General features: G+C 55.0%; 1 protein-coding gene across 1 annotated transcript in view; it reads left to right on the top strand.

Annotated features, from left to right (window-relative positions):
- Nucleotides 1-24,196, top strand: part of ZFHX4 (zinc finger homeobox 4) — a 109,439-nt gene that overhangs the window by 43,222 nt on the left and 42,021 nt on the right. The gene's annotated exons all lie outside the window — the stretch shown is intronic.

The following is a 24,196-nucleotide window of genomic DNA, read 5'->3' as shown; positions in this document are numbered from 1 at the left end:
GAGGCCTCGTCTTAAATCTGTCAGAAGACGTATTTATGCAGTACACCTTTATAAATGTCCCAGTGTTCAGAATCGACCCCGGTTTCGGTCTCGTCGTCCGCCGGGCCAATTTTGGACCGGTCGTGGGAGGGCCGCCGGGCCACCTCTCTCCCCGGAGAACGCCCGGACGGCCAGTGGGCCGGTCATCCCCGACTGCCCCCCCGCCCCCGTTGCCCGCTCGCCCCCCACCCCCATCGGGCAGCTGGGGAGCCCGTCCTCCGTGGAAATCAAACGGCGTCCTAATGAACTGCTAATAGCGGACTAATTGTTCGATTCTTCACTTGCGACTGTAAATTTTATGGGGCGGTGTTCTCTCCCCCTCTCTCTCTCTCCCACCCCCGCTGCCCCCCGGCCCACGTTTGATGTGGCTGGGGAGGGGGGCCCGGCCGCAGTCGGCCACAGAGACCCAAATGGGGAACCTGTAAAGAGATCTCACGTGCGCGTTTTGGTTTTTATTTTACTGCGGCCTTGGAAATTGGTCACCCGCAGTCGGGCCTGCGTCCGAGGGCACCGTAGGGGCGTGCTAGGCCCGAGGGGAAGACGAAGCCGGGGCTCCGGCGGGCCTGGCCGGGGGCGTGTGGAAGTGATAAGCGCCCAGTCCCCCCGGCAGCAAACTCTCGCTAGCCTCCTGGAGGTACCGCCCGCCCCCAGCCTCCCCACGGGGGTCTTCCGGACGGGCCGGCCTGCCGGTCAGTCTCCCGGTGGTGTTGACTGAGCGACCGTGAGCTCTCTGTGGTCGGGGACCGTGTCTGCTTATCGTTCCATTGGATTCTCCGCAAGCGCTTAGTACAGTGCTCTGCACACAGTAAGCGTGCAATCAGTGCTATCGACTGACTGGCTTGGTGCGGTCGGGAGGCAGCGAAGTGAGTTCCACGTGCTCCGCCCTCGAGGAGCGTCCGGCCTGGGGCTTGGGCGCAGCGGGTTCAGAGGGTGGAGTCCACATGCCCCTTTCCCGGGAACCTCCGGCTGGGACCCCGGGTGGACAGGAAAGGTCAGTGGGGTTGGGGGTGTGGGGGGATGGGGTGGCGACTCACCCGACGAAACCCTCGGTGATATCAGGGAGGAAAAATTCTGATAATAAGGATAGTGTTTTCATAACCTCTGCCGTGGTATCTTTTATTGGTCCCTCGCTCATGCTCTTTAGAGAACAGTTTTTACGCGTCCGGTTGGAAAACCAAATGAAGGAGAGGGTCTCTCTGCGACGGCTGGCCGGGGGCTGCTGGGGGGCGGGGGTCCGGCCAGGGGAGAGGGGGCGACCGGAGGCAGGGAAGGCTGGAGTCGCTTTCAGAGGTTCTCCGGGGGACGCGAGAAGTGGTTGGCTTCGGGTGTGTGCCCGGCCCGCTCTCGGCTTGGGTCTCACCCGCCGCCGGCGCCCCGGCGGCATTGGGGAGCGGAGGGCGCCCACTTCTGCGTTGGGAGATGTCGAGGGTGGGAAAGGGCTGGTCGTGGACTCCTCTCTGGGGTGTCGGGTTGGAGTCCACCCGGGCCCGCCCCTCTTCGGCCCGCACCCCTCCCCGGGCCTTGCTTTTCACCGACTGGCTCGGTCTACGCTGAATCGTCGGCGGGACGCTCAGGCCCTCCGGGCCGTGGCCCCCGGCCCCGTTTCCTGTCGGCGGGCCCGTCGTCTCGGGCGCCGGGTCAGGATTGGGGTGGGGGCTGGCCACGGCCCAATCCTTTGAAAGCGGGAGGGAGTCGGGGGGTGAGCTGCTCGCAGCAGGTCGCTCAAGCAAGTCCAGGAGCGGGCATCCAGGCATCCAGGCCCTCCCACGCGGGCTGCAGCGGGCCCCATCTCTCTGGCACTAAGCTTGTTACGGGCTGGGAATGTGACCGCTAATGCTGTCGTGGTATCCTCTCCCAAGCGCGTAATACAGAGCTCTGCACCCAGTAAGCGCTCAAAAAAATACATTGAACCACTAGTTGTTTGATTGAGTTATGGGCAGGGATCGTGTCTGCTAACGCTGTTGTATTGTCCTCTCCCAACCGCTCAGTACAGCGTTCCGCACGTAGAAAATACTCAATAAATGCGTTGAAAGATCGGTTGATTGAGCGATTCTGCCAGCTCTGCTAGTTCTCTTGTATCGTCCTCTCCCAGGTGCTCAGTACGATACCCCGCACCCGGCAAGTCATCAATAAATGCTATTGATTGATGGATCGTGGCCCTGGTCAGTGGTTTTTCTCACCCCACAGCAAGTGGGAATGGCCTCAGAGCCAGGCCTTTTCCCAGGCTAGACCCATGAGGGAGTTTCATTCATTCAATTATATTTATTGAGCGCTTACTGTGTGCAGAACACTGTACTAATTGCTTGGAAAGTACAAGTTGACAGCAGATAGAAACACTCCTACCCAACGATGGGCTCACAGTCTAGAAGGGGGAGACAGACAACAAAACAAGTAGACGGACATCAATAGCATCAATATAAATAGAATTATAGATATATACACATCATTAATAAGATGGAATAATAAATATGTACAAATATACCCAAGTGCTGTGGGGCGGGGAAGGGGGTAGAAGAGAGGAGGAGGAGCAGAGGAAAAGGGGGGCTCAGTCTGGGAAGGCCTCCTGGCAGAGGTGACCTCTCAGTAGGGCTTTGAAGGGGGAAGACAGCTAGTTTGGCGAGTTTGAGTTTGCAGAGGTATATACCGGTGGGCTGGGAAACATTTCCTAATTATAGTAATAACAATAAAAGCAATGATTATGGCATTTATTCAGCACTTACTCTGTGCCAGGCACGGTACTAAGCACCGGGGTGGATACGAGCCAGTCGGTTTGGACACAGTCCCAGTCCCATGTGGGGCTCACAGTCTTGACCCCATTTTCCAGGCGAGGGAACCGAGGCCCAATGACGTGACTTTGCCCAAGGTCCCACGGCAGGCCAGTGGCAGAGTGGGATTAGAACCCAGATCCTTCTGACTCCCAGGCCCGGGCTCTATCCGCTAGGCTATTTTCAGAGACACCTCCCTTCCATTAGCAGCTGCCGCTACAGTGTCCAAACATCCGTGTCGCCCGGAGCTTCTCCCCTCCTCGCCTGGAACCCTGATGCAGTCGGTCAGTCATATTTATTCATGTCGGTCCTATTTACTGAACGCTTACTGTGTGCAGAGCAGTGTACTAAACGCTCGGGAGAGGACAACAGAACAATATAACAGACACATTCCCTGCCCACAGTGAGCTGACAGTCTAGAGGAAGCAGAGCTGAGGGACGGCAGGCGGGAGGAAGGCCCCAGCGTTTGGGTGTTTTGGAGGTTGTTTTTAATGGTATTCGTTAAGCACTGACTACGCGTCAAGCACTGTTAATGATGGTATTTGTTAAGCGCTTACTATGTGCCAAGCACTGTTGTAAGCACTGGGTTCTAAGTGCTGGGGTACATACCAGTTTAATCGAGTCAGACCCACTCCCTGTTCCCCGTGGGGCTCCCAGCCTAATAGGAAGAAAAGGGATTGAATCTCCATTTCGCAGATGAGGAAACTGAGGCACAGAGCAGTGAAGTGATGTGCCCAAGGTCACGTAGTAGACAAACGGTGAAACCGGGATTAGAACCCAGGTCCTCAGGCTTCCGGGCCCGTGTTTTATCCAGAGGATCTCGCCGGATCTCGACGGGGGGCTGCGTCTACCGTCAGATACAAGCGCTTAGTTCAGTGCTCGAGCATTTAATACAGTGCTGCGTGCACAGTGAGCGCTCAGTTAATACGATTGAACGATTGCATGAATTTCCATCGGGGGTGAGCCACCCTGGACGGTTTCCCTCCAGCACCGAGCGTCGCCGGAAGCTTTGGGGTCCAGAGGAGACCGTCGTGTTTTAGTAGAATTCCCGGCCGGAATCTCAGAGGCCAAAACAGCGGGCTTGGGTGCCTCCGTCTGTGACTTCTGTCCGTGTTCTTCCCGGTGTCTGGGGTTTCCGGGAACCACCTTCCACCTGGGGCCCCCGGAGTCCACGGGGGCAGCGGAACGGAAGTCATTGTGGGCAGGGAATTTGTTATATTATCCTATTGTGCTCTCCCAAGCGCTTAATACAGCGCTTGTTCTGCAGAGTAAGCGCTCAGTAAATACCATCTGACCGTTCGACCAACGAATGTAAACAGAGCCCAGGGGCAGGACGGCAGGAGACCGATGGGGTTTATCTTGCCCCAATTTTTGGGGGGAGGGGTATTTGTTAAGCTTTTACTATGTGCCAGTCACTGTACTAAATGGTGAGGTAATAATAATAATAATGTTGGTATTTGTTAAGCGCTTACTGTGTGCCGAGCACTGTTCTAAGCGCTGAGGTAGACACAGGGGAAGATATAAACTAATCAGGTTGGACACAGCCCGTGTCCCACGTGGGGCTCACAGTCTTGTCTTATGCCGTCGAAGTCGTCTCCGACGCGTAGCGACACCACGGACGCGTCCCTCCCGGAACGCCCCGCTCTCCATCCGCAGTCGTTCTGGTAGCGGATCCCTGGAGTTTTCTTGGGAAAAACCCGTAATGGTTTAGCATCGTCGCCTTCCGTGCGGTAAACTTGAATCTCTGCCCTCGACTCTCTGCCCGGCACGGGGGAGTTTTGACACGCAGCCGATGGCCCGCCACTCGCTAGCCACTGCCCAAGCTAGGAGTGGCACGGACGGGCCTCTGCTCGACTCTCCCTCCCGGAGCCGAGACTGGTAGAGGACTGGAAACTCTCCAGGTGCCACCCCGAGAGGGGACTCGCAGTTTTAATAATCCCCGTTTTACAGGCGAGGTGACTGAGGAACAGAGACAGTCAGTCAAGTCAATGGTTATTTATTGAGCACTTCTGTGTGCAGAGCACTGTACTAAGTGCTTGACAAAGTACCTTAAAACAACATAAAGACACATTCCCTGCCCACAGTGAGACAGATATTAATATGAGGAACAGAGAAGCTGAGTGACTTGCCCACCATCCTTGGCTTCCCAGGCCCGGGCTCTTCCTACTAGGCTACTAGGCCTCGGTATTTCTTACTATAGAGAAGCAGCGCGGCTTAGTGAAAAGAGCCCGGGCTCGGAAGACAGAGGACCTGGGTTCTATTTCTGGCTCCGACACTTGTCTGCTGTGTGACCTTGGCCAAGTCGCTTAACTTCTCTGGGCCTCCGTTACCCCATCTGTAAAATGGGGATTAAGACTGTGAGTCCCGCGTGGGGCTACCTGATTGCCTTGTACCTACTTTAGCGCTTAGAACAGGGCTTGGCAAGCTCTTAAGAAATACTATTATTATTATTATTGCTATTATTATTATTATAGTACTCTGCACACAGGAAGCTCTCCATAAATACCATTAATTGTTTGATTTTCTGACCCATGCCTTCTCCACTAGCGAGGTCACTCCCTTTCCCAACTTGCGCCCAGGTCCTAGTGTCTAGAACCCAGGCCTGGGAGTCAGAAGGACCTGGATTCTAATGCCGGCCCCACCCCCTGGTCTGCTGTGTGACCTTGGGCAAGCCACTTTACTTTTCTGGGCCTCAGTTCCCTCATCTGTAAAATGGGGATTAAGACTGTGAGACCCTCGTGGGGCAGGGACTACGTCCAACCTGATTAGCTTGTATCTACCCCAGCGCTTAGAACAGTGCTTGACACAGAATGAGCGCTAAACAGATGCCATCGTTCCTTGCCATTCATCCGTCTGCCCCGGCCCCGGCGATGGAGACGCCAGGCCCGAATCCGCTCCCTACGGCCAGAGGACTAAGCCTTCCCTTCCCTTGATCCGGAAAAGTAGTCATCGGCGAGATTTAATCGACATCCTAATCTGCCTCGTCATCACCCAGGCCCAGGGTGATGGGCTTATGTGTAGTCCACCATTTTCTTGTATTCCTCCCTCGGTGGCGGGGGCTCTTGACCGACAGCTAGCCCGGACTCCGCTGTTATGAGGGGGGGTGGTGAGACCGAGTCTCCGGGGATCCACGGGATCGCCGCTGGCCTGGGGGTCCAGTGGAGCCGACCCAGGTGCGCGGGGTGTAGGGGACGGGTCCCTGGGGACCATTCCGAGGACGTAGTCACTCGCCTGTCTTCCGCGTCGGACCTTCTCGGCAAACGTCTCTCCGTCTGAACCGTACGTCTCCCGAAAAGCGGGGCTGGGGTGGGGGGTGGGTCGGGGAGCGAGCAGGGGGCGAGCAGGAGCCGTTGGAGATGATCGGGCTGGGCGGCCGGCGTGGGTCTGTGGAGCGGGCGGGAGGTAGCTGAGCTTTGGCAAGGGCGAAGGTCGCAGGGGGTGGTCGAGCTGTGGGGCGAGCGGGAGATGATCGAACCACGGTGCCAGGTTGGAAGCTGTCTGTTTATTGTTCTGTCGCACGCTCAGTACAGCACTTGTGTATGTATCTGTAATTTTATTTATTTATATCGATGTCCACTGACTCGTATTGATGCCTCTTCCCCCCTCTCTAGACTGTGAGCTTGTTGTGGGCCGGGATTGTCTCTCTTTATTCCTGTGTTGTACTTTCCCAAGCACTTAGTACAGTGCTTTGCACCCAGTAAGCCCTCAATACATACGACTGAATATATGAACGAACGACCGAGCGGGCGGGGGGGGGGGACCGAGCGGTGGGGTGGGCCCGGGGCCCCGGAGGCGATCGAGCCGTGGAGCCGGAGCGAGCCATTGGCGGCGGATGGGCTGTGGGGCGGGGGAGAGATTGGCGAGGGTGGGGTGGCCAAGGGCCACTGGAGGTGATCCAACCGTGGAATGGGCAAGGGCAGGTTGAGCTTTGGCGTAGACGTGGACCGTTGGAGATGACAGAGCCGTGGGGCGGAAGGGAGATGGTTGAGCCGTGGCTCCCGTACGGGGCACTGGAGAAGACAGAGCTGTGCGGTGGGCGGGAGTCGGTCGAGCTGTAGCTCTGGCATGGGCCTTTGGAGGTGACGGAGCTGTGGTTGCCCATCCGCCTCCGCATCAGATAAAAGCTCCTCGCCGTTGTCTTTAAAGCGGTCTACTACCTTGCCCCCTCCTACCTCACCTCGCCACTCTCCTACTCCAACCCAGCCTTTGCTCCTCTAATGCCAACCTTCTCGCTGTGCCTCGGTCTCGCCTGTCTCGCCACCAACCCCTGGCCCACGTCCTGCCTCTGGAATGCCTTCCCTCCTCAAATCCGAAAACAGTGACTCCCCCCACCTCAAAGCCTTCCTGATAGTACATCTCCTCCGAGAGGCCTTCCCTGACTAAGCCCCCACATCCTCTTCCCCCGCTCCCTTCTCCATCACCCTGACTTATTCCCTTTGTTCTTCCCCACTCCCAGCCCCGCACCACTTTGGCACATATCTGTCATTTATTTCTTTCAGTTAAGATCTGCCTCCCCCGCTCTCGACCGTGCGCATGGAATGTGTCTGTTTATTGTTGTATTGTGTTCGCCCAAGTGCCTAATACAGTGCTCTGCACACAGTAAGCGCTCAATCAATATGATTGAACGAACGAATGATTAAATGAGTTGGTTGCCCTTTGCCTGTTGGAGATGGCCGAGCCGGGGCTGAGACACAGGTCTTAGCACGTGGTGGAACCCCGGCTGTTCCAGACTCTGGCATCCAGGCCCAGAGGACGCCCATCACCATCAGTGCTCAGAGCCCACCCGCCGCCCCCACCCAGGGAGCGTCTTAATAAAAGAAGATCCGTGGTATTTGCTAAGTGCTTACTATGTGCCAGGCCCCGTACTAAGCACTGAGGTGGATGCACGTAAATGGGGCTGGACGCCGTCCTTTGTCCGACACGGGGCTCACGATCTTAATCCCCATTTTCCAGACGAGGTAACTGAGGCCCAGAGACGTGAAGCGACTCACCCGAGGCAGGCAGGTGGCGGAGCCGGGATTCAAACTGACTCCCGGGCCCGGGCTCTTTCCACTCGGCCTTGCTGCATCTCAAGCCTTCCCCCGGGGGGGCTCTCCCGGCCTCGGGGATGGGGGTTTAAATTTCCCGTCTCCTCTCCCGCCCGGGAAAATGATCTCCACTCCGAGCTCTCGCCGAGCCCGGGGAAGGATCCGGCTTTAACGTCCGCAGCCATCCCTCTGGCTTCCTTTAATCAAGCGGTCCTTCCGAACAAGGTATAGAATTGATAGCTGGTATTGATTGCTTGTGGCATCACCTAATCTCCACTAAATGTAGGAAGCTTTTCAGATCTACGGAGGTGGCAGAAAACGTCTCTTGATGATGCTGGAGGGAATTCAGGTTCAATACCGTGGTCCGTCTGCCAGTGAAGGGAGGGAGGCAGAAGAGGGATTTAACTAGAGGTCTGGGGGTTTGGCTAAACGTTCCTCGCCGTCCCCATCAGCGTGGCTCAGTGGAGAAGAGCCTGGGCTTCGGAGTCAGAGATCATGGGTTCGACTCCCCGCTCTGCCACTTGTCGGCCGTGTGACTGTGGGCGAGTCGCTTAACTTCTCCGGGCCTCAGTGACCTCGTCTGTAAAATGGGGATTAAGTGTGAGCCTCACGTGGGACAACCTGATTACCCTGTATCTACCCCAGCGCTTAGAACAGTGCTCTGCACATAGTAAGCGCTGAACAAATACCAACATTATTATTATTATTACTCCTAACGAGAAGCAGCGTGGCTCAGGGGGAAGAGCGCGGGCTTTGGAGTCAGAGGTCATGGGTTCGAATGCCGGCTCGCCCACTTGTCAGGTGTGTGACTTTGAGCAAGTCACTTCACTTCTCGGTGCCTCAGTTACCTCATCTGTAAAATGGGGATGAAGACCGTGAGCCCCACGTGGGACAACCTGATTCCCCTGTGTCTACCCCAGCGCTTAGAACAGTGCTCGGCACATAATAAGTGCTTAACAAATACCAGCATTATTATTATTATTATTACCCCCAACCACCCCTGCCAGAAATCTGGAGGTGCCCGGAGTGTGTGTGTGTGTTGGGGGAGGTTCTTGACTGTCCATCTCCCCGGATTAGACCGTAAGCCCATCAGACGGCAGGGACCGTCTCTATCTGTTGCCGACTTGTTCATCCCAAGCGCTTAGTACAGTGCTCTGCACATAGTAAGCGCTCAATAAATACTATTGAATGAATGAAAGGTTGATAGATAGAGGAGAAGCAGCACGGCCTAGTGGATAGAGCCCGGGCCTGGGAGTCAGAAGGACCTGGGTCCTCATCTCAGCTCCGCCACTCGTCTGCTGTGTGACACCTTGGGCAGGTCACTTCTTTTCTCTGTGCCTCAGTTTCCTCACCTGTAAAATGGGGTTGAAGACCGTGAGCCCCACGGGGGACAGGGATTATGTCCAACCCGATTTGCTCCTATGTACAGTGCCTGGGACACAGTAAGCGCTTAATAAACCACGGGCATCTTAGTGGGCGGGGAATGTGTCTGTTTGTGGTTGTATTGTAATAATAATGTTGGTATTTGTTAAGCGCTTACTATGTGCTAAGCGCTGGGGTAGATGCAGGGTAATCAGGTTGTACCACGTGAGGCTCACGGTTAATCCCCACTTTACAGATGAGGTAACTGAGGCACAGAAAAGTGAAGTGACTTGCCCACAGTCACCCAGCTGACAAGTGGCAGAGCCGGCATTCGAACCCATGACCTCTGATTCCCAAGCCCGGGCTCTTTCCACTGAACCTCACTGCTTCTCTTTTCTCTACTCTCCCAAGGGCTTAGTACAGTGCTTTGCACACAGTAAGCACTCAGTAAGTATGATTGAATGAATAGAATACCACAAATATTGTTATTAAAATGGAGATTAAGATGGTGAGCCCCCTGTGGAACAGGGACTGTGCCCAACCTGATTCGTTTTTATCTACCCCAGCGTTTAGTACAGTCCCTGGCACACAGTAAGTGCTTAACCAATACCGTAAAAAATATGCATTCGGATCTTAGACATTTTGTATCGTCTCCGCGATAACTGCTTATATTACGACTGTGAGCCCCATGTGAGACGGGGACTGTGTCCAACCCGTTTTGCTCGTATCCACCCCAGCGCTTAGAACAGTGCCTGGCACATAGTAAGCGCTTCACAAGCGTAACGTAATGGAGAGGGCGTGGGCCTGGGTCAGAAGGTCACACTTCCTAATCTCAACGCTGCCACTTGTCTGCTGTGCGGCCTTGGGCAATTCACTTCGCTTCTCTGTGTCTTAGTTACCTCATCTGTAAAATGGGAATCGAGTCTGTGAGCCCCACAGGGACTGTGTCCAACCCAATTTACGTGTATCCACCCCGGCGCTTCGTACAGTGCCCGGCACATAGTAAATGCTCAACAAATACTACAGTTATTATTATTACTAAGTAGCACGAGTATTTATCATCACCGGAACGTTGGCTACCTTTCCCATAATGGGAAGGGAGTTTGGGGCAGGGAGGGGGGAACCAATCCTGGAGAGAAGGATGGGCTAGAGTCAGGTTCCCGGAACCGGGTGGGAGTCGAATCCGATTTGGAATTCAAACCAGAGGAAGGCGTCAGGGCGTCCTCGCTGAAGCCGATACAGAGGCAACGTTCACTGGGGTTCAGTAATCGCCCCGGGTTCCACCGGGCCACGGAGGAGGCGGTGCGAATCCCGATTTCTCTTCCGCACCGTTTCCCCCCCCCCCCCCGCCCTTTGTTTTCTTTTTTATCTGGTACTTCGCTGGTGAGTAATCGTTGCCGGGAAGCCCATTATACAAGGAGAGCGGTCTCTGCGCGAGCAAATTCGCTCGTAGCTATTTTGCTCCATCCGAAGGCCGCTAATATATGGAAATTAAAAACGCGGGGTTTTCGGATCGCTCCCGTTCGAAATAAAAACCGAATCCGATCGGCCCGATCTTTCGGTCGGGTATGTTATCACCGGGCCGGGGGAGCGGTGGGATGGCTGGTGGATGGAATATTTTATCCGCCCTCCTCCCCCCGCCTTTCTCCGTCACACGGTGCTGCATAAAATAAGAATGATTCATCTAGCCTGAGAGCTGCTGCTTTATGAAATCCATTGCTCACGGCAAACTCGTGTGTGTGTGTTTTTTAATTCAGAAGACAAAGCAACTCGCCAGGGTTATTTAGTAATCATTGGGAATTACTGTGAAAGAGAAGCTTCGTGCGGGCCAGAGGGGAAGGGGATGAAATGTCCGTTTGCCGGCCAAAAAGCATCGCCGGGGTGGGGGTTCCTAGGACCCCTTTCCTTCCCCCCAGGCCCACCCGTCCCGTCCGCCATTCCGCGGGGAGAGGGGGCGTTTTGATACCCCTGACTGTGTGAGAAAAAAGGAGAGGTACCCGTGTCCCACCCCCGTACACGTATACCCGCTGGAGCACATAGCTTTTTACGTGGCTCAATGCTGCTGGATTGCACGTGTGTACTGTGTGCAGGGACTGTATCTGTTTATTGTTCTGTTGTCCTCCCCCAGGCGCTTAGTACAGTGGTCTGAAAGCGCTCCATAAATACGGTGGAATGTGGTGTACGGGCGTACGTGTGAATTACATTTTACAGCGTAACCTCCCATCTCTGCTCCCCGCAGAGAAACGTTTAGGTGATGTTTACGTCATCGCACGTGGGTGTTTGTAGGCAGAAATCTATTCCATCAGAGGGTACCATCCCACCCTAATTACTCACGTATGGAGACGTGAGTGTATATGTGTGAAATGCAATGTATGGGTCGACCCGTGTATATTAGAAGAAGCGGCGTGGCTCAGTGGAAAGAGCACGGGCTTCGAAGTCAGAGGTCATGGGTTCGACTCCCGGCTCTGCCACTTGTCAGCTGTGTGACTGTGGGCGAGTCGCTTCACTTCTCTGTGCCTCACTTCCCTCATCTGTAAAATGGGGATTAAGACTGTGAGCCTCATGTAGGACAACCTGTTGGCCCCGTATCTCCCCCAGCGCTTAGAACAGTGCTCTGCACAGAGGAAGTGCTTAACAAATACCGACATTATTATTACACTGCGGTATTTGGTAAGCGCTTACCATGTGCCAGACACTGTTCTATAAATCGATCAAGTTGGACACGGTCCCTGTCCGACACAGGGCTCGCAGTCTCGGTCCCCGTTTACAGATGAGGGAACTGAGGCCCAGAGAAGTGATTTGCCCAAGGTCACGCAGCAGACGAGTGGCAGAGCCGGGATTAGAACACACATCCTTCCTACTCCCAGGCCCGGGCTCGATCCACTAGGCTACGCTGCTTCAGTTACACAAGCAAGCTGCCCTCTCTATTATGCGTATATAGGTATTTTTGAATATGTGAATGTTTGGGGGGGAAACGCTCATTTTGCGCATAGGCAAGATGCCCTCTCTAGTACACATATATAGGTATTTGTGAGTGTGTGTGTACGTGTGTTGGGGGGGGAGAGGGAGGGCTCATTTGGGGCACCAGGAGCAGCAAGGCGCAGTGGATAGAGCCAGGGCCTGGGAGTCAGAGGACGTGAGTTCTAATCCTGACTCCCTCACTTGTCTGCTGTGTGACCTCGGACGACTCACTTCGCTTCTCTGTGCCTCAGTGACCTCATCTGTAAAACGGGGATTGAGACTGTGAGCCCCCCGTGGGACAGAGACTGTGTCCAACCTGATTTGCTTGGATCCACCCCAGCACTTAGTTCAGTGCCTGGCACACAGTAAGCACTGAACAAATCAGCGTGGCTCAGTGGAAAGAGCCCGGGCTTTGGAGTCAGAGGTCATGGGTTCGGATCCCGGCTCGTGACTTTGGGCAGGTCGCTTAACTTCTCGGTGCCTCAGTTACCTCATGTGTAAAATGGGGATTAAAACTGTGAGCCCCACGTGAGACCACCTGATTCCCCCCGTGTCTACCCCAGCACTTAGAACAGTGCTCGGCACATAGTAAGCGCTTAACAAATACCAACGTTATTATTATTATTAAATAACACACATTATTATTATTAAGAATTATTATTATGCCCTCCCTATTACACATATATATTATATATATTCTTACTGTGTGCAAAGCACTGTACTAAGCACCTGAGAGAGTCCAGTATAACAGATTTGGTAGACATGTTCCCTGCCCACAGTCTGTGAAGAGGAGAAATTAGATGCAATCCCATTAGACAACTCTGCATCCCTAACCACATCAGGTGTTTATTAATCCTGGATCCTTGCAGTCTGACCGTACCAGTTTGGACCAGTCTGGACCAATTTGACTGTAAATAAATAGGTATTTTTGAGTCTGTGTACGTGTCTGGGAGAAACGCTCATTTTGGGCACATGCAAGATGCCCTCTCTTGTTACTCATATGTAGGTATTGGTGAGTTTGAGTACATGCGTGTGACATTTTGTGCACGTGCAAGATGCCCTTTATGTGACACTTAGGTAGGTATTTGTGCGTGTGCGTGCGGGGGTGAGGCGGATGGGCTCATTTTATGCGCGTGCGTTTCGGTGGAGAGCTCGGTCGGCTGCCAAGGTGGTGGTGATGAAGAAATTCACACAGAAAGGAGGAACCCAGAGCCCCGCCTCGGCCCTCCGATCCCCACCCCCGGCTCCCCTCAAATGTAGACGGAGATCTCCAGCTTCCTTGGGTATCGCTGTCTCAAGGCGGCCCCCCCAACGAAAACATAATAACTTAAGGAGAAGGGTTAAGAATTAATGAAGTTTAGTTGCTGTTTTATTCATCGGCCAAGGTGTATTTTTCCCGATCGGGTCCAGGCCCACGCTGAGCCACCTCGCTCAGTTGGCTCGCTCCCTCTAGCATCCCCGGATCAAGGCGAAACAGCGTGAGAAGCAGCGTGGCTCAGTGGAAAGAGCACGGGCTTGGAAGTCAGAGGTCGTGGGTTCGAATCCCGGCTCTGCCCCTTGTCGGCTCTGTGACGGTGGGCGAGTCACTTCACTTCTCTGTGCCTCAGTTACCTCATCCGTAAAATGCGGATTGGGACCGTGAGCCTCACGTGGGACAACCTGATGACCCTGTATCTCTCCCAGCGCTTAGAACGGTGCTCTGCACATAGGAAGCGCTTAACAAATACCAACATTAAGGCTCGGCCCACACGCGTCCCACCCTCCTCCTCGCGTTATTCTCACCCTCAATTCGTTTTCTCCCCATCCTCCCCTGGTGGGGGTGCGTGTGTCGGGGAGAGGGGAGGACCAGCGGGTCGGGGTAAATCCAACATCGCCCGTCTGGACGGAATCGGCGGGGAGGGACGGGGGATTGACAGGCCAGGCAGCGTACGTACAGCCCGGGCCTTGAGGTCAGAAGGACCTGGGTTCTAATCCCTGCACCACCACTTGTTCGCTGGATGACCCTGGGCAAGTCTCTTCGCTTCTCTGGGTCTCCGTGACCTCATCTGTAAAATGGGGATTAAGACTGTGACCTCCAGGCGGGACAGGGACCGTGTCCAACCGATTCGCTTGAATCGATCCCGACGCTTAGTACGGTGCCTGCCACATAGTAAGCGCTTAATAAATACCACGGTTATTATTATCATTATAATTATTATTATTCTAGTCTGCTCGGTGGCCTAGAGTCCCACTTGTGGGATCCCGGCTCCACCACTTGTCTGCTGTGTGACCCTGGGCAAGTCGCTTCACTTCTCTGCGCATCAGTTACCTCTTCTGTAAAATGGGGATTAAGAGCGTGAGCCTCGTGGGGGTCAGGGACTCTGTCCAACTGAATTAACTTGTGTCTACCCCAGCGCTTAGAACGGTGCTTGGCACAGAGGTAAGTGAGTGGCTCAGTGGAAAGAGCACGGGCTTTGGAGTCAGAGGTCATGGGTTCGAATCCCGGCTCGGCCACTTGTCGGCTGTGTGACTGTGGGCAGGTCACTTCACTTCTCTGGGCCTCAGTTACCTCATCTGTAAAATGGGGATGAAGACTGTGAGCCCCACGTGGGACGACCCGATTCCCCTGTGTCTACCCCAGCGCTTAGAACAGTGCTCTCCACATAGTAAGCGCTTAACAAATACCAACATTATTATTATTAACAAGTACTATAATTATCATTATTATATGTGGTACTCTCCCAACCACTCAGTACAGTGCTCTGCACAGAAAGCGCTCACTAAACATGACTGATTGACTGTGGACCCTATGTGGGACATGGATTGGGTCCGACCTGATTAGCTTGTATCTACTCCAACGCTTAGTACAGAGCCTGACCCAGAGTAAATGCTTCGGGCTTGGGAGTCAGAGGTCATGGGTTCGTATCCCAGCTCTGCCACTTAGCTGTGTGACTGCGGGCGAGTCACTTCACTTCTCTGTGCCTCAGTTACCTCATCTGTAAAATGGGGATTAAGACTGTGAGCCTCACGTGGGACAACCCGATTATCCTGTATCTCCCCCAGGGCTTAGAACAGTGCTCTGCACATAGGAAGCGCTTAACAGATACCAACCTTATTGTTAAATGCTTAACGGGGACCGTAAAAAAAAAATACCCAGCGCGTCCAGCCAGTCTGGCCACCGGAAGCCAGGCTGAACATGCCCGCAGAGATGCGGTCATCCCGCCCGCGGTCGCTGGAGCTTCGTCGCCCCGGCCGGACCCTCCCTTGGAGCGGGGCCGAGGCCGCAGGCCGGACCCCCGGACGGGCTGGGGGCGGCGGGGGCGAGAGGCGGGGTCCTGGCCCCGCGGGATCCGCCAAGATGGACCGCCCCAGCGCACCCCAAGAAGCCTGCAGCCGGTGAGCTCTCTTCCTGGGGGTCAAGGGCCTGATTTGCATTTTGATGGGATGCTATCAAGTAATTAATGCAGCAGTCGGGATTTATTACCAGCCGAGAGCGGGCAGGGGCCGAGAGGCTCATTACGGAATCCTCCGCCCTTTGGCACCGCCGCACTTCTGCCGGCTCCGCTCCCGACAGGCCGAGCCACGCTGGCCGGCCGCTCGACCGGCCGGCCCGGCGGTCGGCCGGCCGGCGTGTGGGTAGGCAAGGCGGATTCCCGGCTCCCCGGCTTCGGGAGGCTCTCCGCTTTGGGGATTCTTGTGATAATAAATGTATACGTCGAGGCCACGCGGCCTTGTCAGGTTAATTGCTTCTCGTGCTCCTTAACAAGCCAATCTTAATCAGTCTGGCCCGCGTTATGAATAATTTAGGCTTCGGCGGGCTTCACGCTTAATAAGATGGACGAGATGATAAAACTTAAGTGCGCTGTTTAGAGAAAGCATGCAAAACACTTTAAATTTTTATTGGCGGCGGAAAGGGAAGGAGAAACACAATGCACAGACACATGTGCGCGCACGCACAGACTCACATACATATGCAGGCAGACACCCTCCCCTTCTCCCTTCCCCCCCGCCCCCGGCCCCGCTCCAGCCTCTGTGAGGACCCAGGCAGCTGGTTGCGTTATGTCACCTCTGCACTTCAGCCTCCATCCTCCCTGCCGGGCCTCCCGGCAAAAGCAACCCCTCGGTGGGAAATCTGAGCCCCCGCCCCGATCACCCACCGACTGCCGCTCGAGAAGCGGCTAGAGCCCGGGCCCGGGAGGCAGAGGGTCATGGGTTCTAATCCCAGCTCCGCCCCTTGTCGGCTGCGTGACTTTGGGCAGGTCGCTTCACTTCTCTGGGCCTCAGTGACCTCATCTGTAAAATGGGGATGAAGACTGTGAGCCCCACGAGGGACAACCTGATCACCTTGTATCCCCCCAGCGCTTAGAACAGTGCTTTGCACGTGGTAAGCGCTTAATACCAACATTATCATTATTATTATTAATCCCAGCCCCGCCACTTGTCTGCTGGGCGACCTTGGGCAAGTCGCTTCACTGCTCTGGGCCACAGTTCCCTCCTCTGTCAAATGGGGATTGAGACCGTGAGCCCCACGTGGGACCGAGACTGTGCCCAACCTGATTTGCTTGGATCCACCCCAGTGCTTAGTACAGTACCTGGCACGTAGTAAGTGCTTAAAAAATACCACTGCCATTATGCTTCGTCTCTTCAAAATGCCAAACCTGCCCTGGTTTCGGGGCAGAGGGAGGAACTGAATCACCTTGCTTTCGAAGGAGAATGGTAAAGGTGAGCTGATTCTTCCTCCGACTTTTCTCGCCTCCCCCTGCCCCCTCCTCGCCCGGACGCTGGCGGCAAAGTTGGGATTTCAGATCGGCTGGGGAGATACAACCCTGAAACAAAGCTTGGACTCTCGTCCTCAGCCGATGGCGGAGAACAGGCCCGAGATTCGTCAGAAGAGCAATAATAATAATTATTATTATGGCGCTTGTTAAGCGCTTACTCTGTGCCAAGCACTTGGACTCTCGTCCTCAGCCGACGGCGGAGAACAGGCCAGAGAGCCGTCAAAAGAGCAAATAATAATAACGGTTATGGTAGTTGTTAAGCGCTTACTGTGTGCCGAGCACTGTGGTAGATACAACCTGGACACGTGCGGCTCACGGTCTTCATCCCCGTTTAACAGAGGAGGTAACTGAGGCCCAGAGAAATGAAGCTACTTGCCCAAGGTCACACAGCGGGCATGTGGCGGAGCCAGAACTAGAATCTAGGCCCGGGCTCTATCCCCTAGACCCCGCTGCTTCTACGGGGCAAACTCGTCAGAATCCCTCTCTGGACTGTTAGCTCATTATGGGCAGGGGATGTTGTCCGTTGAATGTTTTATCGCACCCTCCCAAGCGCTTAGTACAGTGCTCTGCAGAAGGTAAGCGCTCGATAAATACGATCGATTGGATAGGGGCCCCCGGTGTCAGTCTGGTGGTGGGCCCCGCTGGAGTTCCAAGATGCGTTTCGCGTGGCCGGACGAAGAGAACCGGGCGTCCCTCCCCCTGCCCGTCACATTCATTCAATTGTATTTATTGAGCGCTTACTGTGTGCAGAGCACTGTACTAAGCGCTTGGAGAGGACAGTAAAACAATATAACAGTCACATTCCCCCTTCCCACAACTAGCTTACGGTCTAGAGGAGGAGACAGACGTTAATGTAAGTAAACTACAAATAGGACAGGGTTTGGCACATAGTGAGTGCTTTCACATCCAATTATTATATAAGCGCTGTGGGGCCGGGAGAGGCGATGAATAAGGAGAGCAAGTCAGGGCGACGCAGAAAGGAGTGAGAGAAGAGGAAACGGGGACTTAGGGAAGGCCTCTTGGAGGAGTGTGCCTCAATAAGGCTTGGAAGAGGGGGAAAGTCATCATCCAGCGGGTGTTCCAGGCCAGAGGCAGGACGCGGGCAAAGGGTCGGTGGCGAGACAGACGAGACGGAGGCACAGTGAGAAGGTTGGCATCGGAGGAGCGAGTGTGCGGGCTGGCTGCCCGCTTCTCCTCAGCGTCCCGCTCATCCGGGCCCCTCGTTCCGAGTCCGACTGGCCATCCCCAAATTCCCCTTCCCGCCACAGCCCCAGTTTTCCCTGGAGGTAGGTGGGGAGAGATTGACAGGGATACGGTGCTTTCGCCCTTTGCCCTCTTCTCTGAGCTGCGGCCCCTTCTAATAATAGTAATAATTATGGTATCTGTTAAGCACTTACTGTGTGTCGGGCGCTGTACTAAGCGCTGGGGTGGATAGAAGCAAATCGGGTCAGACACGTTCCCTGTCCCACGTGGGGCTCACCGTCTCAGATCCCCATTTTACAGACGAGGTCACCGGAGAAGTGAAGCGACTTGCCCAAGGTCGCCCAGCGGATAAGCGACGGAGCCGGAATTAGAACCCAAGTCCTTCCGACTCTCAGGCCCGGGCTCCGTCCGCTAGACCACACTGCCTCTCTAGGGATCCCCCTCCCTACGCACAGAGACAAAGGCTTCGGTCTCATCTCTTTGTTACCAGTTGCGTTCTGGGGGCTCGACGGAGATCCGGATACCCTCCCTCATTGTCCGCATCAAGGGGGCCGGTGCCGGAAAAAATATTTCCGCGCACGGGGGGCAGGTAGATCGGTGCCCGCCAAGGGAAAAAGCGACCCCCTCCCCGCCCCCCTCGGACCGTCTCCCCGCTTTGTCCCGGGGTCGCTTAATAGAGATTGAGGAGCCCGGTCCGAGGAAACGAGTGCAATTTTCTGCTATTTAAGCCCGGCGAAATGGCACTCTCCATTCAGGCAGCGGGAGACGTTCGGAGGCGTAATAGGCATTTTCCAAGGAGAAGGGCCACGGAGCTGCTTGAGGGATTCTGTGATTCGGGCGTGCATATGGAATCGGGAATGAGATCATCGGCACGGGTGAAATTGAAAGCCGGCCTCTACGCTCTCCCGCTCCCCTGCCCTCTTTCAGCGGAGTGTGATTTGTAACTCTCATCGTCTTCGGGCCAGACGGCCTTCCAGATTATCCGGGACTGTCGATAGTAATTGCCAAAGTAGTTTATTACCTACAGAAAAATCAAAGGAATTTTATAACCAACAGTTAGCGAGTCTCAATATGGGGCATAAAGAGGCGGCCATCGAAGCCGAGCCGGCTGGACCGGCTTCGGGGCGCCCCAGAACCGCCCCCGACAGCGGCTCCGTTGGCGCCCCCGGCTCCCAGCTCGTTCGTACTTCCGGTACTCGTTAAGCGCTTACTGTCTGCTAAGCGCTGGGGTAGATGCAGGTTGGAAACAGCCTCCGTCCCCACTCTTAATCCCCATTTTTTCCAGATGAGGTCACTGAGGCACAGAGAAGTGAAGTGACTCGCCCGAGGTCACACGGGGGGCGTGTGGCGGGGCCGGGAAGAGAACCCAGGTCCTTCTGACTCGGAGGCCCGGGCTCTATCCTCTAAGCCATGATGCTTTTTAGCCACTCTCCTTCTCATCGCTGGCACAGAGTGGGTCACCCCGCTATCTTGTATTTACGGTGGTATTTGTTCAGCCGGTACTACGTTGGTATTTGTTGGTGTTTGTTAAGCGCTTACTATGTGCCGAGCACTGTTCTAAGCGCCGGGGTAGATACAGGGTCATCGGGTCGTCCCACGGGAGGCTCACAGTTAATCCCCATTTTACAGATGAGGGAACTGAGGCCCAGAGAAGTGAAGTGACTCGCCCACAGTCACCCGGCTGACAAGTGGCAGAGCCGGGAGTCGAACTCATGACCTCTGACTCCGAAGCCCCGGCTCTTTTCCACCGAGCCATGTGCTGGGCACCGTTCCGAGCGTTGAGGTGGATACAAGATAAGCACCCTCCCGAGTGCCCAGCGTATGGTTCTCTGCACACCGGAAGCGGCGAAACGGCTAGAGCACGGGCCCGGGAGTCAGAAGGCCGTGGGCTCTACTCCCGGCGCCGCCACTTGTCTGCTGTGTGACCCTGGGCAAGTCGCTTGACTTCTGTGGGCCTCAGTTACCTCGTCTGTAAAACGGGGATTGAGATTGGCACCTCGATTTGCTTGGATCCGCCCCGGTGCTTAGTACAGAGCCTGGCCCATAGAGAGCGCTTAATAATAATAACGTTGGCACTTGTTAAGCGCTTCCTATGTGCAGAGCACTGTGCTAAGCGCTGGGGGAGATACAGGGTAATCAGGTCGTCCCACGTGAGGCTCACAGTTCATCCCCATTTTGCAGATGAGATAACTGAGCCACAGAGAAGTGAAGCGACTTGTCCACGGTCACACAGCTGACAAGTGGCAGAGCAGGGATTCGAACCCATGACCTCTGACTCCCAAGCCCAGGCTCTTTCCACTGAGCCACGCTGCTTAACCGATACCATCGTTATCAACAAACTCACGCGCGCTGTCATCTTCGAATGCCCAAGGAGGCAGGATGGAGGGCTCGCCGACCGGAGAGATCACAGTCTTCCAGAGTTCTCATCGACGCTGTTGTCGACGAGTAACAGCTGTATCCCCCTACGTTCGTTCATTCGTTCAGCCATATTCATTGAGCGCGCAGAGCACTGTGCTAAGCACTCGGGAGAGTACGGTAGAACAATAAACGGACACACTCCCCGCCCACAGCGAGCTCATTCCTCCCCGGAGACCTCGCCCGCCCCGACCTCTGCGTTGCTCTCGGGCGACGTCACGGGGAAAGGCCCGTCGTTCCTGGAGCCGAAAAGGGAGGCGGACAAGGGATCTTGCGGGTCACCTCCGTGAAGGGCGATTGGCCGACGAGCCAGGCCCACCGGCCCTCCGTTAGAGATCCGTCCGGCTCCGAGCATGGCGGACAGGTCACGCTCAGGAAAAGGCCGTGAAGAAGAGGGGCAGGAGCCCGATTCGAACACCGACGAGCCTACGTGTCCCTTGGCTTCGACGCCTGTGGAGTCTGGCACGGGGCCACCTCGCCCATCCGCTGCCGGAGAAGCCATCGGCTGAGGTCGGAGGGATCCGGGCCACCTTTGGTGACCACGGAGACGCCCCGGGGGGAGGCTTGACAGACCTTCTGACCGCCAGACTGTCCGGCGTGAAGCCGGGTGGAGGGTCGCACGTACCTGGGGCCGGAGCCGCCAGCAAAGCCTGATGCAGGGGGTGGTGGGGGGCCTCTCCTGGGAATTCCCCCAAATAATAATAACGTTGGCGTTGGTTAAGCGCTTACTATATGCAGAGCACTGTTCTAAGCGCTGGGGTAGATACAGGGTCATCAGGTCGTCCCACGTGGGGCTCACAGTCTTCATCCCCATTTTCCAGATGAGGTCACTGAGGCCCAGAGAAGTGAAGTGACTCGCCCACAGTCACCCAGCTGCCAAGTGGCCGAGCAGGGATTCGAACCCATGACCTCTGACTCCCAAGCCCCGGCCCTTTCCACTGAGCCACGCTGCTTCCCACATGGGGATTCAATAGCCGTCCTTCCTCCTGCTTAGACTGGGTGGGACGGGGACTGTGTCCAATCGGATGATCTCGTGTCTTAATAGTGCTTAATAAATACCCTGATTATTCTTATTACTATACGTTAAGCGCTTAGCGTTAATAAATACCCTAATTATTCTTATTACTATACGTTAAGCGCTTACTATGTGTCAGCCACCGTACTAAGCGCTAGGGCAGATACAAGCTAATCAGGCTGGACACGGTTCCTGTCCCGCGTGGGGCTCACAATCTTAATCCCCATTTTACAGATGAGGGAATTGATAATTATTACGATCATCACCACAGCACTCGGACGGGCCTGCAGAGCCCGTCTAACGTTCCCGGGGGAGAACGGAGTCTCGGAGGAAGCCGGAAACTTTCCGCTGGAGGCAGTGATGTATTTGACTGTGCCCTGTCCACGAGCGGTTAGTGAAGCGCTTAGTACAGTGCAAAGCACACGGTAAGCACTCAATAAATACGATTGAATCAGTGGACGGAGCGGTTTCCACTGGGCCCTTCATACTTAATAATAATAATAATGTTGGTATTTGTTAAGCGCTTCCTATGTGCAGAGCACTGTTCTAAGCGCTGGGGTAGATAGAGGGTCATCAGATTGTCCCTCGTGAGGCTCATAGTCTTAATCCCCATTTGACAGATGAGGTAACCGAGGCACAGAGAAGTTGTGACTTGCCCACAGTCACCCAGCTGACCAGTGGCGGAGCCAGGATTCGAACCCATGATCTCTGACTCCCAAGCCCGTGCTCTTTCCACTGAGCCACGCTGCTTCCTGCTGATTTTTTGTTTTGGTTTGTATTTTTTAACGGTATTCCTTCACCTCTTACTGTGTGTCGAGCATGGTTCTAAACGCTAGGGTAGATACAGATCGATCGGGTCGGATCCAGTCCCCGTCCCACGTGGGGCTCGCAGTCGAAGTAGAAGGGAGAACAGGGATCGGATCCCCGTTTTTACAGTCGAAGCAACTGAGGCCCAGAGAAGTCAAATGATTTGCTCAAGGTCGCGCCGCAGGCAAGTGGCGGAGTCCGGATTAGAACGCAGGTCCTCCGAATCCCGGGCCCGTTTTTCTTACTTCTTAATGGTATTTGTTAAGCGTTCAGTATGCGGCAAACACTGTTCTAAGCGCTGGGGTAGATACAAATCCCGGCTCCGCCGCTTGTCGGCTACGTGACTTTGGGTGAGTCACTTAACTTCTCTGTGCCTCAGTTACCTCATCTGTAAAATGGGGATGAAGACTGCGAGCCCCACGTGGGACAACCTGATCACTTTATATCCCCCCCCAGCGCTTAGAACAGTGCTTTGACCATAGTAAGCGCTTAACAAATGCCATTATTATTATTATTACAAGTTAATTAGGCCAGCGTGGCTCAGTGGGAAGAGCACGGGTTGAGGAGTCGGAGGTCGTGGGTTCTAATCCCGCCTCTGCCACTTGTCGGCTGTGGGACTTTGGGCGAGTCACTTCACTTCTCAGTGCCTCATTTCCCTCATCTGTCAAATGGGGATGAGGACTGTGAGCCTCACATGGGACAACCTGATCAACCTCTCTCTACGCCCGCGCTTAGAACAGTGCTCGGCACATAGTAACCGCTTAACAAATGCCAACATTAGGCCGGACACGGTCCCTGCCCCACATCGGGCTCACGCTCCGTGTGGAAGGGAGAAGGGCTATTGAGTCCCCATTTTACCCATGAGGCGGAGGAGGCCCAGAGAAGTGAAGTGACTTGCCCAAGCTCACGCAGAGGGCAAGTGGCAGAGCCCGGATGAGAATCCAGGTCCTCTGCGAACCAGACCCGGGCTCTTTCCACTGGGCTACCCTGCTTTCTTGATTTGGCCTGATTAGCTTGGACCTACCCCGGCGCCGAGAACAGCGCTTGGCGGATAGTGAGCCCTTAACGGATACCGTGAAAAAAAGGAGGAGGGGGACCAGAGCTGAGGACCCACCACCCCTGAAAAGCCAAGACTCACAGTGCGGGAAAATTGAACCATCATGTGCAGGGAATGTGTCTACTATATTGTCCTCTCCCAAGCGCTTAGTACGGTGCCCTGCCCACGGTAAGACCTCAGTAAATACGGTTGACTGGTGTATTGAAGGCCCGTCTCTTCCAAGAGGCCGTCCCTGACTCAGCCCTCCTTTCGTCTTCTCCCACTCCCTTCCGCGTCGCCCCGACTCGCTCCCTTTATTCATCCCCACGTCCCAGCCCCTCAGAACGTATGTCCATGTCTGTCATTTATTCATTTAAGTTATTGTCAGTCTCCCCCTCTAGACTGGCAGTTTGTTGTGGGCGGGGAACGTGTCCGTTTATCGTTGTATTGTCCTCTCCACAGCGCTTAATCCAGTGCTCTGCACACAGTAAGCGCTCAATAAATTCGGTTGACTGACTGTCCAGTTCGGGCCCGGTGAGGGGTCAGGGAGGAGAGGTCATCCGGGGTGGCCGGCTCGGGGCCGGGCCCCCAGACTCCGGCCTTCCGGAGCGGTCTCCGGGCCTGTGGCTCCCTCCGGCGGATCGAAGCCCGGCTCGATAGCGTTCAACTAGCTCCCGTTTGAAAGATTTGTCTTACAAAACCCGGGAAACGGCTGTGAACGTGCAGGCATTGATTTTGTTTCCGAGCTCTCCTGAGCTTTGATGAGAAAGCAGACTTCCCACGTGAGCCGGTGGTTGGGAGGGGTGGGT

The sequence above is a fragment of the Ornithorhynchus anatinus genome, chromosome 7, assembly GCF_004115215.2.
Source record: "Ornithorhynchus anatinus isolate Pmale09 chromosome 7, mOrnAna1.pri.v4, whole genome shotgun sequence".
Classification (NCBI taxonomy): domain Eukaryota; kingdom Metazoa; phylum Chordata; class Mammalia; order Monotremata; family Ornithorhynchidae; genus Ornithorhynchus; species Ornithorhynchus anatinus.
The sequence above is the reverse complement of the archived record's forward strand: the minus strand, read 5'-3'. Positions and strand labels throughout refer to the sequence as shown.